General features: G+C 37.8%; 1 protein-coding gene across 5 annotated transcripts in view; it reads left to right on the top strand.

The window, feature by feature from the left end:
- Positions 1 to 16,776, top strand: part of CAB39 (calcium binding protein 39) — an 86,769-nt gene that overhangs the window by 2,083 nt on the left and 67,910 nt on the right. Inside the window, exons 2-5 of one of the 5 annotated variants that reach the window (XM_027118789.1) lie at positions 6,679 to 6,771; positions 7,097 to 7,325; positions 7,615 to 7,731; positions 8,951 to 9,077. The exons of 1 other annotated variant lie outside the window; for it this stretch is intronic. The gene's annotated coding sequence lies outside the window, so the exon portion shown is untranslated. Of the gene's footprint in view, positions 1 to 6,678; positions 6,772 to 7,096; positions 7,326 to 7,614; positions 7,732 to 8,950; positions 9,078 to 16,776 lie in introns of those variants that run through there. 3 more of the 5 variants (XM_027118760.1, XM_027118755.1, XM_027118778.1) reach the window with 3 other exon arrangements.

The following is a 16,776-nucleotide window of genomic DNA, read 5'->3' as shown; positions in this document are numbered from 1 at the left end:
TTTTGCATATTTCCTTTTCAGTCTTTTTATGTTTTTTTTTTTACATAATGAAATAAGCTATGCATATATAGCTTTTCTTAGGCTTTTCATTTTTGTCATTGAATATCTTCATATAAAAATAGTTTTACTGAAGTGTAAGGGAAGTCTTTCTTCTTAAGTGTATTATTTTTTCTGATAAGATAGCCTTATTTACCTCAGATAAAATGCAGTAGTCATGCTTAATAACTGTTGCTGTGGACGGAAATTTTTCTAAAGCCTTCTTGTTTGAAGACTATTTTTTAACTTCTCTGTAAGATTTGGATCCTATTGCTTGTTGAATGAAGAAAGGTTTTATTACTTGGGATGTGTGTTGTCATCAGGTATGGAAGAGATCACACATTTCTGCTATATGAGTGGATGTACTTTTTTTTAAAAGGCACTATAAAAAGGTTACTTTCATAGCTGGTATAATATCTCCCATACACTGTGATGCACCTCCCCTTCTCACTCCACCCCATCTCCCCCCGCCCCTAAAAAATAGTCTTTATACTAAGGCCATCCATATAGGTTAACTACTTTTTGATCATAACATCACAAAGATTCAGGCTAGGTGTATTTCATTTTTCTGTCGGTATTTCTTTAGTAAAATATAGAATTTGTTGTGAAATAATTTGCTGCTGTAACAAAAGGGACTTTTTTTTTTTCAAGGCAGATCACTTTAGTTCATTAGCAGGTTCTTGTTTAAACCAGTTTTTTCCCTTGTGCTTTACAGTCTAAACTGCATTAATGAGGTCTCTGTTTCTCTTTCTAATGGCATTTAAAGTGTGATGCTGAGTTAGACTATAAATTTTAATAAAGTTACTGTAAAGGAAGAGCTGAGAAAGCCCAGTTTAAGTATGGGGCTTGGTTTTATAATCTGGTCTTATTTTTATTTATTTATTTTAATCTTTTTGGCTGCGCCCCGAGAATGCAGGATCTCAGTTCCCCGACCAGGGATCGAATGAACCCATGCCCCCTACAGTGGAAGCACAGAGTCTTAACCACTGGACCGCCAGGGAAGTCCTAATATGGTTTAATTTGAATCTTTATTTGTATTTTGCAAATGTGTATACCACAAGGCATCCTTTATTACTTTTGAATATTTACTGATGTATTTTTCTTTTGATCAACTTTGGTAGGTTATAGATTTCTGTAATTACTGCCATATTTTACTAAGCGTCTTTTTTCCAAGAGAAGTTGTTCATTGATCATTCACAGTTGTGCCACCTGTCATAAAATACAGACACAAACCCAAATCCCACCCCCCTACCTCCACCCACCTCACCTTAGCAGGCAAATACAAAATCCAGTATATACAGCAGGATTTCATCATTTCAGGTAGTGTCTTCTGGTTACCTTTCTGGTGGTGTCTCTATTTTAAACATCAATTTCCGTCTTCCATGGCTTCTTTTATTTAGAAATTTGATTTTACGGGTGTTTTCTGGTGTTAATAGAAGCAGGAGTCTGATGGGTGGATTAGTGTATATAATGGCAAAATGTTGGTAAAACTTTGTTGTGTGATGAAATTGTGGAAAAGAAGATCAAATCTTAGAAACTCTGTGTTAGGTTGCTTATGACTTGTTTTGTTATTTAATTATTGAGATATAAAGATCTTGTGTTTGTGTGAATGCAGATCAAGCCAAGTAGCCTAAACATTGCGTAACAGTTTGGTCATCAGTCTGTAATCTGTTTTCTATTGGAGAGAAGGCTAGTTTGGAGCCATCCTTAATTAAAGAAGGAATTGATCTATGGGACTTCTTACTTATGTGTCTCACCACTCAAATGACTATCCAACTGGACCCTAATCACTACCCTGTCAGTCCAGAGTATGAGGGCAGAGCACAGTGAGGCAAATATTTGTACCACCACCATTTATAGAGTAGACTTGTCTGGGAGTAAACGCTAAATGTTTGTTCTGCTTCTGTTTCTTAGGCCTTCCAAGGATTCTGAAAAGAGTTATTGCAAGACTAGGTGGCAGATGATAGACTGTGGTGATGAAATTAAGGTTAACAGCTTATTGCAGTCAGCATTTTGCGGGGGTGTGTGCACATGCATGTGTGTGCATGTGTATGTTGTCCTCCAATGTGATTTGTTTTCTACCCCACTGAGCTTCCCTGGCGCCACTGTGCTTTTAACTTTTCTCTTGAGATAGAAGGGGTGAGGGGATGGCAGAATTGTGGGTTTTTAGCAACTGTGATGTTAAGTTGGCAGAGGAAGGAAGAGTGGCATGCAGAGAATTGCAAGAAGTCAGTCAGGTGTGAAGTAGCTCCAAAGGAGGGAGGTCAAGCCTGCCCTGGCCGTTTATGTTGGCAGTGTCTGGCATATACCTATTTGCATAACCCTTAGTACATTGTGTCTAATTTGAGATTTCCATACTCAGAATACAGTGTTTAAGTTGTAGGTTTGTGTGTGCTTCTTGATATGTATATATATATATTTTCCTGTGCATGGTTACAGAGGCAGAAAATGTAGTTAACCAATATTTAGTGGCATTCTGGTTTTATATGATAATTATTCCTTAGGAGCATTATCCAGCAGATAAATTTTTATAACCAAGGAAGTATGATAATGTTAAAATATCACAACACTTTGATTATTTTAATAACATGTTTGAGAAACAAAATACACATTTTGTAGCTTGATCTTAAGTTGCTACTTTATAACTTTGTCAAATGAACTGTAGTTTTTTCTTTTACAGGGTACCCTTAACATGTTAGTCACTGTTCTCTCCCTCCACAGTAGATTATGTATCAGCTGTATTTGGACACAAGGAAGAAATAGCATGAACAGTTTTCTGTTTACATGTCTATAGTTTAAGGCCCGCTCTGGGATTTATAGGATTCTGAGAGCCAGTATTACCTGTGGTTAAAAGCACAGATGCAACCAGACTCCTGGATTGTTGAACCCCTCAGCCCTCTTATGGGCTCTGTAACTTCAGGCAAATTCCTTCACTTCTCTCTAGCTTAGATTCCTTGGATAGGAATGATACAGACCATCTGAGAAGATTGTAGGGGGATTAAACGAGTTACTATGTCTAGAGTGCTTAGAACAGGGCCGATTCATACTGAGTTTTGTGATGGTGCTGATGCTACACTGTTTCAAGTAGAAGAGAGCTTTAGGAACCCTGTAGTCCGAATGGTTCTTCCTGCACCATAACTGGAATGGGGTGTGGCTGACTTTGAGCTGTAACTGGTGGAGTTTTCTGCGAGGTGGAGTCACTTGCTTAGGGTTGTGCTGCTTATTAGTTGTAGGACTGATGTAGAGTCTGGTTCTTTGTTCTTTATCCAGTTTGCTTGAAAGAAAGTTAATTTTATACTTTATGCAGTAATGTCTTCTTTGAATTTTTTCACAAAAAATTTACAAAGATTGTATTCATATGTTAAATGTTTTATGGCACTTAATCCTTTTTTTAAAGGTGTTTAATATACTAATGTTTATAATCATGATGTAGATGACAAGTTTTTTTTGGAAGGGGGGTAGTTGTATGAATATAAAGTTGAAATAGGTGAAGAATCAAGTGGTATTATCCCCCAGCATCATTACAGATGGAAGCCAAGGTGAGGGCATGTCCAAGGTCACACAGACATTGAACAGTTGAGCTAGGATTTGAACCCAGATTTGCCTCACTTCAAAATGTGTGCTCCCGGAAACAGTATGACTCTCTCATATGACATAGTTTTATCTCAGTCCATAGGGTTTTGGTTTCTTGCTGACTTCTTTTGATTTAGTACTTTAGAATGAAGGTTTGTAAGTATACCTAAGAGGATATTAATAGGTTTCTAGGCAGCAACCACATGTTGTAACACAAAATGAGATGTTTTCTTCTAAATGCTCTAGTTGTATAGAGTCATAATTTGATTAGTGATTATTAGGCCAGTAAGTAGTGTTTATTTTTCATGTTGGTCTTGTAGAGAAGATGGGAGGCTTTGTGTTATAGTGGGCAATGCAGAAGCCTGGGAATTGGAAGATCTGGGCTGGGTCCTGACTCGTTCACTAATCACGTCACTCTGGGCAAGTCTTTCCACCTCTCTAGGCTTCAGTCGTCCCATTATTATACTAAGGGGACCAGACCGAAAAGCTCTTTCAGTCTCTTTTGCTCTTATTTTCAGTGATCCTATGTGTAAGCTTTCTGTAGGCTTTTCCCCCCTCTACTGGACACCTCTCCTTTTGCCTGTGGTCTTGAAGTCAGTTTCTTTACGTGAGCTCTGTGGCACGTAACCATGCTTTTACATTTTTTCTTCTGGTTGGTCAGGTGCCTCGTGTTATTTCACAATGCAGTAGTTTTCTGCTTCAGGTAATGTTACATCAAAATGTATTTATTTTTCAAATTTTCTTCTTTTGTACTTATGAATAAATGGTTACGATCTAGTGTTATGTGGTTGTGAAGTACAAGCTTAGTAAGTTAATGATTAACAAATCCTCAAGCCTCACATCTAGTTTCACTGTCAACTTTTAAGTATCAATACTATATGTTGTGAAGTGTTATGAGCTGTTTGTTTTGCAGAAAGGAAAAATATTAACTAAAGGCAATGTGAATGGAAAAGAAAAGACCAAAAATGTAGAAACAGATTTGAAGATGTGAAGAACATGCTCAAGATAGTATTCTTTGGTTATAATTGGTACTAATCCTCTACCTGTGAAAGGGTGGTAGGCTGGCTTAGATCATAGGATGGTTTCTAGCCCAGGGTTCTGTAACTGATAAGAGATGAGAGTGATATTCACCACCCCTGAGCATTTATGACTCCTCAGACATCTATTCTGAATTAATTTGTTCCACAGGCAGTCTTTACTGCCCATTATAATGGGTCCTGTTCTATATGTCAGTCTCAGAGGTTTCCTAGTCCAGGTAAACAACTCTTCCCCTCTTTGATGGCATGTTATCAGCCAGTTTACTTTTTCTGGATTCTCCAGCAGGGAGACAGAAACTCAGGTCATTAAAATGATCCTTGCAGATCTTTCGGCTTTCTGTTTACAATATGGTTTTATGAGAGATTAGTAGTTGGTAGGAGAGGTTCCAGAGAAATTTTAAGTTTAGAAAGCATTGGATTAAAAACAGTTCATCAGTTTTTATTTTTTGATGATGGTCGTGTTATTGTTTTTCTGCAGAGCTTTTCAGAGTTTTTAATGATGTGCATTTTGACTGTCCAGGAGGGAAATGTAATGTACAGTATTTCCCAATTTTCCAGTTTATTTGGTAACAAGAACACCTCCTTTCCCCAGGAAGTACCCACAAACACCTTGAAGGAGGGTTCTGTTGGAACATAATTTGGGAGAACCTCTTATTTCCATACTTATTAGTATGGAATTCAAAGCATTTACTTTTTAATTGGAATGATTACTTACAGCAAGTTGGAATTCAATTAAGGTTGGAATAATTTATTTTCAGTTTTGTTAAGTAAAAGAATGAACGCTTTAGGTGAGTGGCTTTTCAAGCTCCGCCCCCCCTTTTTTTTGAACTTCAGCCCACAGTGAGAAATTCCATTTTTAATCAGTGACCCAGCACATATATAAACACACTGTCAAAACTGAAAAAGAAGTTTCATGAAACAATACTTAGGCCTGCCTATGTACAGTGCATGTGTTCTGATACTTCTTATTTTGTTCTATTTTTAAATGTATGTTATTAGTTACTGAAATAATTCACCATTCAATTCGAGAAACACTGTGAGGTTACATGAATTTATAAACTCTTAAGACTTAGAGTGAGAAGATACTGTCAAGACTGTTTTGTGAGTGAGAAAACTAAAGCTCAGCCTAGAAGAGGAAGGGCTCTCGCTTTAGAATTCCTGGATTTAGATTCTGGTTGTGTTTTCTTGGGCAGGGTGTTCTGTGTCCATTCTGCTTCAGCTTTCTCATCTGTAAAATAGCAAGAGTAGAACCTACGGATGAAGTAGTCTTGAGGATTGGGGGATTCAGTAAGAAGTGCTTTGCATAATGTGTCTGATATGCTTTAAGTGCCCAATACCTTTTAGCTTTTATGATAACTGAAGTTATAAAACTCCTTCTGCACTGTACACACTTTCAAAAATATTTTAGGACTTTGAAAGTGTTAAAGTGGCCTTCAGGTGAACCTGAACTCTTTTTGATCTGTAGCTGGATATATCATTTGCTCTGATATCAGCCCTCTGGAATAGTAAGCTTTAAAATAGCCGTAAGGACCCACTCAAAGTTGATTTGCCTCCTAATTGTAAATGGACTCATAATTGCTTCATGCCATATTATTGTATTTTTTAAACTATTTTTTAACAGTATCTTAAGTTTAGAATAATCTTTCTTTATAGCATGTAATTAAATACAAATAAGTACATACCTATATCAGTGGTTAATTTAGTATTCTTATAGTTGTAGTTCACTAAAAGAAGAACAAGGTAAAAGTTGTTCTTTCCTGTTTTATCTCCATTTCTGCATTTTTTAAATTCCCCCATCCTCAGTATTTTATAATGCTATTGAGGGTTTAATTTTTGTGTCCTGACCTAAGAAAAGGAACATTTAGAGCGTATTAACAATGGTGGGGGCCAAATCCAGTTTGTAGACTGTTCTCCATTGTCCTGAACTTAGCTGGCTGCTTCAGTCATTTTTGTCACCTGTTGAGGCATTTACATTGTCCATCCCTAATTAAATTTTCTCCTGTTGTTTCTTTTATTGCCCATTTGTCCTCAGTATGACCTGAAGTTTCTGAAATGAGAGGTTCTAATCAGCATCACTGAGGCAGACCAAGTCAGTATTAAAGAAGCATAAAGATTCTGTACTTGTGTAAGTAAGAGGAATGAGGTAAAAAGAATAAATAATTACTAACATGGCACATATATGTTACCTGCTGGTATAAAGTTTAAGACCGCTATATATATTTACCTCATTTACTCCTTTAATAATCCTATTTTCATTACCATATTTTCAGTTGAGTAAACAGAGAAAAAGAAACTAAGTAATTGGTCTGAAATCATACACCTAGAAAGGGGCCCTAAATTTGAAACCCTGGTCCCGGAGGGTGCACTTGTATCCCACCATACTCTGTTGCCTTCACCACAAGGTATTGAAATGTAGAATCATCCTGGAACATAGGAAATTTCTGTTACAGAAACAGATGAGATCAAGTTTTTTTGGTCAGGATGTGTGATATCCTAGGACACTGAGACAACTTGCACATTACTGAGTAGCTGTCAGGGGTCTTTGAGGAGCTGTGAAGAGAGAGAGCTGTGCAGGAAGAGGAGAGAAGCTAATGTACTGTTCTTCCAAAAGAGGAAAAGGTGGAATCCACAAATCATAGACAGTGAACTTGATGATTGCTGGACAGATTCCAGAAAGGGGTGAGTCCTTAGCAGAGTGTTAACTTCTAGAAGCTACTGTCCATTTATTAACTATTTCTTTTCCTAATAGGATTCTATTAAGTGTGTTGGATTAGGATGTAGCCAAGATATGAATCTGTAAGGATTCATAGTTTCATTCATATTTGAGATTGTCTGAAAAATGTTAAATCGTATAATTTAAGTTGGAATATTTTTTAGGACTTAGAAGTCATTTTGATGTCTTTACAAGATCACTTTACTTATGTTTATTGTATTAGAATATAGCTTTATAATAATACACTTTTCCTAGGCTGCATCTGGCAAATCAGTTGCAGATACAGTGGCCCGCATCCCTGTGCCTTGCCTTCTCAAGTAGGCAAGGAGGAACTAGAACTGGTACCATCTTCCTGTATGTGCACACAGCAAAGTAAATACTTCCTAGTTTTATATTGTTAGAATCATTCACCCCTGTTCTTTAAGATTGGTCATAACCCATTTGTTTACCCAAGAGCTAGTCTTGCTCTTGTTCCTGAAGACTACCTAGTGAGTGACTGGAAGTAAGTTGATGGAAGAGGACTGGACAGTAGGGGAGTGCACTCCATCCTCACAAGAGCTAAAACCTTATGGGGGGGGGGGGTTAGCTTTTTTCTCTTTTATCTTATGAAAACTCCCCCACTTTTAAAATTAAATGTAGTGAGGGATGAGTGCCCTTAGCCTAGGCTATCATAGGTGTTTGGAAAGGGCACAGCTATCTTTTGCAGATGCTTTTGTTGTTGTTAAGAAGAGGAAGGAATAGGGAAGAGGAACAAGGCATAGCAGTGCATCCGGAAGGAAGTGACCAGAGAGAAAGACAGTGGCTCTAAATTTGTATGTCATGTGCAACTTTGAAAGAGCTAACGATAAAGGTGGAACTGGTTGCTTTTAGGAATTGTCTTAAGAGCTGCTGCACTTCAATAGATTGTTAATCATGGAATATATTACATGTATATTAAAGGCCGTGGCTTCCCAACCAAAAAAAGGAGGGAATCTTCAGACCTCTATAATATAGACAGGATAAGTTCTTTTAACAATCTTGAAAAACTTATCAATAAACGATCTCATTTATTCTAGATTCTACAAAAATACCAGGAGGTATAAAATTCATGTTTAAAAACCAGCATGAACTCTTAAAAACACAATAAAATATAAGAGAGACAACCTGCTGAGACATTACAAAAGAAGAAAACTATGTTTCGATTTCACTTGTGGAAATAGCCATGAAAATTCTCAGTAAAACACCAGCAAATTTAATTAAATAGGAAATTCTCTTAATTAAAGAAGACAAATAACGCTTGGTATTTACTGTGTGCCAGGCATTGCTCTAATATATTATCTCAGTTAACAGTCCTCAAAACAGCCCTAAGAAAGAGGTTGTTATTATTACCCTCATTTTATGCGTGAAGAAATTTAGGCCAAGAAGTTAAATTATATGTCCAAGGATAAATTGCCAGTAAGTCACAGAGCCTAGTTTTTGAACCCTTGAGGTCTGGTATCAGCATACATTGAACATGCGGTATCATACCAGTATGTGCCAAGATAACAATGCTAATTCAACAGTTCTTCCTGATTATGAACTCTTTAAAAGAATATCTGTTTTAAACCAACAGCAAACAACCTACTAAATGGGAAAACATTGGTGGAATTCCCCTTGAAATCAGAAAATGAAACAAGCATGCCATACACCTTTGATGTTTGATATTATCCTGGCCAATGCAAGAATGCATCAAATAAAAGGTATAACTGCTTGAAAAAAATGGTGGAAAATAGCAATATTTGCAGATGTTGCAATCTTAAACCTAGGAAAACCAACAGAATCAACTGAAAAACTAAAAGTGAGAGTTTAATAAGATAGGTGTATACCACATAAAGATATTTAAATGTTGGTAGCATTTTTCTTGCTAGCAATACCCAGTTATAAAAATACTGGGAGAAAAATCTCATCATAGCAACAAAAAATAAAATTCCTAAGTTGGGGGGATTGATATGAAATGTTTAGGATCTCTGAAGAAAACTAGTATAAACTTAACTGAGTGAAAAAAAGACTTAAGAATGGAGAGTTACCATGTTCTTGAATGTGAGTACTGAATGTTATGAAGCAAGAAAATTTCCCAAGTTAAATTAGTGTATTCTTGGCCAGAGAATACAGTCAGATTTTTAAAAAGTCAACTTAGGGAGTTCAGTGAGAGGTATATATGCACCTAATACATAAGTGAAATCATACATCAGTGGGGAAGGAGGAAGGAGTGTTTAGCAAAAGATTTTTAGATAATTGGTTATTTGTTCTCTGGGAAAATCGAGTTTGATAATTAAGCTACCCCTTTATGAAAATAAATCTGATGGGAGAATGAGAAAACAAATAAAAACATAAATTAGAACATTTATCTGAATATTTATCAGACCTTTGGATGAGAAGCAGGCTTATTTCCATTGCTGTCAAGTGATTGAAAGGGAAAAGACACTAAGGTAAATATGCGAAAAAACTTTGCATAATGATAGACAAAAGGTTAATATTTACTTCAGTAATAGTAAAAGCTCATACAGACTGATAACTGCCATTTATTAGTAAGCTCTCCCCGTGTTTTCAGTACTACCCTGGGCATTTTATTCATGTTAAAAATTTAATAGTCACCCTATCATTTTGTAAATAATCGAGACTCAGAAAGTAAATGTTTTGCCCAAGAGCTTTTGTGCACACTTGTACTAAATGGCGGGTCTTGGATTCCAACTTGGGTGTGATAAGATCTTATGTTCTCAGCTCTTAAAAGATGTTGTTTTTCAAACAGGTTGTAAGACTAAAAGCACTGGATAAATGAGTAGTCAATTCAGATAGTGGCTAAATAAAAGAAATTCAAATAAACAATGGGGCAGAGGCTATTAAATAGAGATTTTAAAAACTGATAATGCTTATGCTACTAGGGGTGGGTTGAGACGTGAGATAAGGCAATTTTATGTACAGCCTGGCCCTCTGTATCCACAGGCGGGGGTTGAGCGGAGTTGGTTCCAAGGACCCCCATGGATACCAGAATATGCCCTTATGTATAAAATGGCATAGTATTTGTCTATAACCTTTGTACATCCACCAGTATATTTTAAATCATCTCTAGATTACTTATAATACCTAATACAATGTAAATGCTATGTAAATGTTGTAAATACAGAGTACAATTAACCTTTGGGGCAAATTAGATCAATTGGATCAGCTTGTTCTGATCCCTTCAGCAATGAGAGCAGGATAGGATGAGTCAGGATAATATTTAAGACATAGGGGAACTGGCAAATTGTTGACTACCTGGCCTGGAGCAGAGTAGTTGGTGGGAGATTCAAGAGTTAAGTTATTCCATGACATGGGCATATTCTTCCTGGTGAATTGTAGATGTTTGCTGATTTGAAATACCAGATATTGCTAAGAAAGACTTATTTTCATCACCACTGACAAGTATTTATATGCAGGTGACCCTGCTAGGCCTTGCTGTAGGTGGAGGGTGCTTTGCCTTTGCTAAATCAGAGTAAATGAAATAGAAAAGTTGGCTGGTCATAGGGGAGGCAAGATGGCCATAGTTTAGTAGGGGTAACCAAATGTCTTGGCTTGCCAGGAAAAGTCCAGGTTTATGCCTGTTGTCCTCACATAATTATCCATTGTGTCACCCTTTATTCCCTGAATTGTCCTGGTTTGGATGATAAATTATGTCATCTAACATTTAGCAATTGCAAAACTAGCTGTTCTTGGACCCCTTCCCTGCCTTATTTACTTATTTATTATTTTTGATGCTTAAGGAGCAGGGTTGTCTCTCAGATCCTCAGGTGTCTCCTCCTAAAGTAGCTTGATTTTTGAGACATTTATTCTGGAGCCATGGCAGCTATCTGATTCTTCTTTTGAACCAAAAGACTTTTCTCTCTGAATGAGAACTCTGATGTTCTAACTCTAAAATGTTCTGCTCTACCTCAAGTCAGACATTTGAATGGAGAGATTCTAAGTGTACACACCTTGTTTTTGCCCCAATTCCCTCTTTCACTCTTCCTCCACTCATACGTGTAGCTTCTCAGGAACTACTGAAGAAAGAGAAGTTGTGGAGTTCTAGTTTTTAAATGGTTGTTGTTGGATGCCATATAACTCTGAAAAAGACTTTTTTTAGAAGGAAATTTGTTTTTGAGGTATAGTTGATTTACAATGTTGTGTTAGTTTCTGGTGTACAGCAAAGTGATTCAGTTATACATATATCCATCTTTTTTCAGGTTCTTTTCCCATGCAGGTTATTACAGAATGTTGAGTAGAGTTCCCTGTGCTATACAGCAGGTCCTTGTTGATTATCTGTTTTATTTGTAGTAGTGTGTGTCTGTTAATCCCAAACTCCTAATGTACCCCCCCACACACCTTTCCCCTTTGGTAACCGTAAGTTTGTTTTCTATGTCTGTGAGTCTGTTTCTGTTTTGTAAATAAGTTAATTTGTGTCATATTTTAGATTCCACATGTAAGTGATCTCATGGTATTTGTCTTTCTCTTTCTGACTTACTTCACTAGTATCTCTGGGTCCATCCAAGTTGCTGCAAATGGCATTATTTCATTCTTTTTTATGGCTGAGTAGTATTCCATTGTGTGTATACACCACATCTTCTTTATCCATTCATCTGTCAGTGGACATTTAGGTTGCTTCCATGTCTTGGCTATTGTAAATAGTGCTGCTGTGAACATTTGCGTGCATGTATCTTTTCAAATTAGCGTTTCCTCTGGATATATGCCAAGGAGTGGGATTGCTGGATCATATGGCAACTCTATTTTTAGTTTTTTTAAGGAACCTCCATACTGTTTTCCATAATGGCTGAGCCAATTTACATTCCCACCGACAGTGTAGGAGGGTTCCCTTTTCTCTACACCCTTCCCAGCATTTGTTATTTGTAGACTTTTTTGATGATGGCCATCCTGACCCGTGTAAGGTAGTACCTCATTTTAATTTTAATTTGCATTTCTCTAATACTTAGTGATTTTGAGCATCTTTTCATGTGCCTATTGGCTATCTGTATGTCTTCTTTGGAGAAGTGTCTATCTAGATCTTCTGCCCTTTTTTTTTTTTTTTTTGTGGTACGCGGGCCTCTCACTGTTGTGGCCTCTCCTGTTGCGGAGCACAGGCTCTGGACGCGCAGGCTCAGCGGCCATGGCTCACGGGCCCAGCCGCTCTGCGGCATGTGGGATCTTCCCGGACCGGGGCACGAACCCGTGTCCCCTGCATTGGCAGGCGGACTCTCAACCACTGTGCCACCAGGGAAGCCCCCACTTTTTAATTGGGTTTTTTTGTTGTTGTTGCTGAGTTGTATGAGCTGTTTGTGTATTTTGAAAATTAAGCCCTTGTCGGTTGCATTGTTAGCAAATATTTTCTCCCAGTCTGTAGGTTGTCTTTTCGTTTTGTTTATGATTTCTTAAAAGGACTGTTTAAAGAGATGATATACCTGTATTTTCTACACTTATATATTTATGTAATCTTTAATTCTTAAACGTTTCCATATTTCTTCCACATTTCAGAGCAACTGTTTTCAAGGGAAAGATAAAGCGTTTCACAAAATCATCTTGAGAGTTCACTTTAGGATGTCCATGGGAAAAAATTGCATTTAATTTGCATTTGCTTATATAATATTGAGCTTTATTCTTAGTTTGTGACAATAAATGGACATATCTATTTACACATTTTCATTTTTTTATGTTACTTCCTGTGTCATTTAATGACACATTTCAGATCTCCAGCCCCAAAAGTAGGTATGTGGAGTACACGGTAGAGTAAAAGATGGTGCCACTCTTAGTCTTCACTGCTCCAGTTTTGGCCTCTAAAAGGTTGAGAGAGCAATGTCTAAGCCCTACCCTTATTAGAGTTGCCTTTCTGAGGCACAGGGCTGGAGCAGTGATGCCTAGGAAGTAGCCCCTGTGTTACTTGGAACTCCCTTTCTTCCAACAAGGCAGAGATTTAGTGAAAGTTTATCTCAGGGAGGAGTCAAACACTCAAGGCAGAAATGCACTGGGGTCTCACCAAGAGTTCTCACCAGGGACACAAACTCTATTGTGAGTGTCCATCTGCCACTGCGTTTCTCTGTTTACTCACTGTCGTGGCCCCCCTCCCCCCAGCATCCTCTCTCTGCAGACCAGCTTTCTCCACCTGATAGAAAGCCTGGTCACCTACATTTCTTTCATGGAGCTTCAGCCCCTCAATAGACACTTTAGTCCGGGGTCTACCTTCCCCTCTAGGTTACTTTGCTGGGGACAGCAGGGGTATGGTTCTTACAGGACTATAGCACCTCCTATTGGAGCTGTGTTAATGGTGTGGGGTGGGAGGGGCAATTGCCAGAAGGAGATGGTGCTGGGGACCTTATGACCCTATAGAGTGACCTTATGACGTTCCCAGCTGTGAGGATTGTTGGCATCCTTAGCCTCCTATCTGATTTGTTTAGGTGTCCAAGATGCAAGTTCTAAAGGACTTCTTGGTTATTTGTCTGCCCTGAGGCCACATATTTCTTGCTATTCTTTTGTCCTTTATCTTTCTTTTTAGCCTTAAAAACAGGCTCCATCTTAGCTCCTCTGGCCATAGATATCCTCAAGGCCCAGAGGAGTCTGTAAAGAATTGGACCATAGTATCCTAAAGGAAATCCACCTCTGACTAAAAAGCTACTGCATTTGTATCAACAATCCTGGAAATACAGAAGGAGGGGCTGGGTGTTCTGCTTTTAGTCTAAACCAGCAGTGTTTGTTGATTGAGTAGCATTTTGATTTATCACATCATTCTCAGTTTGTTTCAGCTACAGTGAAGTGCCCTTTGCCTCTGCACCGCCCCCCCGCCCCCCCCCCCCGCCCCAAATGCCCTGACCCCTAGTTGTATTCTTGTTGTTTTTCCTAATTTCCTAGAAGACATTGGAATAGAATAGAGGTTTGGAAGTATAATTCAGCCATTATTTTAATTTATGAATGGTATTTTTTACACTAGTTGAATAGAATACATTTTGTATAACTGGCTAAAAATATTTTCTGTAAACACAGCCATTCAGACCTTGTATCTGTAAAGCCTCATAGGTAATAGGGGCTTGAAAAATATGTTGAATAAACTTGGAAGTATTTTTTATTTATCCTTACTTACCAAATGACAGGGACTGAATAGGAGTTGCATGCTGGAGTCAGAGCTCTTTGAGTGATGGAGGAGCTGTGACAGCCATCTCTCTATGTTAGAAAAGAGGCCGGGGCCATTGTTATTCATAGAAATTATTTGACTCTGAAGAACAGTGATGGAAGTACTTTATTTTGCTGCACACCATACACGTTGATTGCCTCAATACACTTTCCGTGTTTGACTTAATTTAGTAATCTCTTCCCAGACGGGATGTCCCCTTAGCAGTGTTACCTGTTTCCACCTGAGCGAGAAAATTGACGCACTAGATCTTGCAGTATTTAACAAGTTTATCATGGTGGTAAGGTTAAAACCACACCCTTATGTTAAGATTAGCTAGTTTTTTTTTTTTTCATGTTTCTTGCCTTCCATTTTAGGGAAATGCAAAAAAATAGGGGTATGTTTCCTTCTGTTTTCCCCTTTCTGTCTCATCCTCTCCCTCACCCCAGAGAATTAGATAAGGAGCAAAGGAAAAATAAGGAAAGACAAAATGATTCCTGGGGCAGGGTTAGTACACAAATAAATGCATGTCTTTTACACTAGCTAGTTGGGGACCACCCATTTGGCTTTGAGTTTTAGAAGCCAAAACAAAGAAGAAATCGATCAATTGCAAGGCTGTGTTCATGAGATAAAAAGTAAACCAGCCACTTAGGAGAAGCATAATTTTTCCAGGAATTGAGACCCTGTGGATCCTTTATTAATGAAGGCTCTGGGTCCTTGGTACACTTCTCTCTGTTCTCTGAAGTGTCTGTAAAGGTACCCAGTTCAAGTATAAGGCATCTTAGTACAAGACATAGGAATAATGTTAGACTGGAGCACAGTTTAATTAAATCACTACTTTTCTGATGTTCTATAGCTATGGAAATGGCCCCCTATAATCGTTCATGCCATTGAACTTTTTATGAAAATTGAGTACCAAAGAGGTCCAAGGTTATAGTTTTCTAGTAACTACTCTACTTTAACAATTAACTGAGGGGGCCAGCAGCACTAATCATCTGCCTTTGAAAAATTGAAGAGTTTAACCAGGACTTGATTTCAAATCTAGATGTATAAATTGACTTGGAGGCCAGGTCATTGAATTCCTCAGAAAACAGTTCTATGTCCAACATGCAGACATGTTTTTTGGTTTTGTTTTTTGTTTTTTAAATTTTATTTTATTTGGCTGTACCGCGCGGTATGCAAGATCTTAGTTCCCTGACTAGGGATCGAACCCATGTGTCCCCTGCATTGGGAGCATGGAGTCTTAACGAGTGGACCACCAGGGAAGTCCCCCAAACATGTTTAATGGATAGTGTTTTACGTCATAAGGTAGTAATTTTTTTTTAATTTGTTAAATTTCTGACACAGAAGCCCAACATAAAAAACTGATGGAAGTGAGGTGTTTGGGCTAGAGATGAGGTGGACCCTCACCTGCTCCTTAGGGAGACCTTAGGGCAAGGTTTAAAAGCCACTGTGAGATTCAAGGCTAACACCATTTTAGTTTGGAAAAACTTCAAGAAAGCCTGGATCACCAGACTCCCACTTTTATGGAACAAGCTCACCCTGTGTGCCCCCTACCCACAGAATACTTGTAGAAAGCCTAATTTTAACATTTAACTCATTAACTTCCTGTTTAAACCACTGTGATTCTGATAGGTTGGTGACATGGTTAGCAATAACCCAAATATTTGGTAGATCAAGTTAAAAACTAAGAAGGTGGATTTTTGAGGCCTAGTAATCATATTCACTTGAGTTGGTAGCACTCTTCTGCTGAAACAGTAAAGGAAAAACAGAATCCCATGTTCAGAATTTTTGTAGAAGGAAATAAGTTTTTAATGGAAGAAAATGTATCCTTTGTAGCTTTTCCTGAATGTTTTGTGGCCTCTACCTAAAACTTAACTGTCTATACTCCCTTGGATATAAGATGTCTCTGTTGTGCATTTTCAATACAGCTTTCAGATAAAAAGCAAGTTTTCCATCGTGACTGTATTGTGATGTCAACACTCACCTAAAAAGCACCACTCCATAAAGTGGGGAATGTTCTTTGAGTAATAAAAGAAGCCATGTGTTTATTCTGTAAACAGCACTTAAGTTTACAGTGAGTTCTGTAAACTCACTGCCTTCTGCCTTCCTTTTCATTCAACACTTTATTACCCACCAGAGCTTGATGAAATTACAAAATAATTTTTGTTTCCTTATCAGAGTTCAGATTGTTGCATAAAGCTCTCTAATCAATTGTAATACATTTTCTGACTTTTATCCCAATTTATTCTGTCTACAAAATGCAGCTCAAGAATCATCTCCCCTGTCGAATG

This window comes from Aethalodelphis obliquidens, unplaced genomic scaffold, assembly GCF_003676395.1.
Source record: "Aethalodelphis obliquidens isolate GAN/ISIS:26980383/991018 unplaced genomic scaffold, ASM367639v1 scaffold2, whole genome shotgun sequence".
Taxonomy (NCBI): domain Eukaryota; kingdom Metazoa; phylum Chordata; class Mammalia; order Artiodactyla; family Delphinidae; genus Aethalodelphis; species Aethalodelphis obliquidens.
Note: the sequence above shows the minus strand (reverse complement) of the source record. Positions and strands in the feature narration are given on the sequence as shown.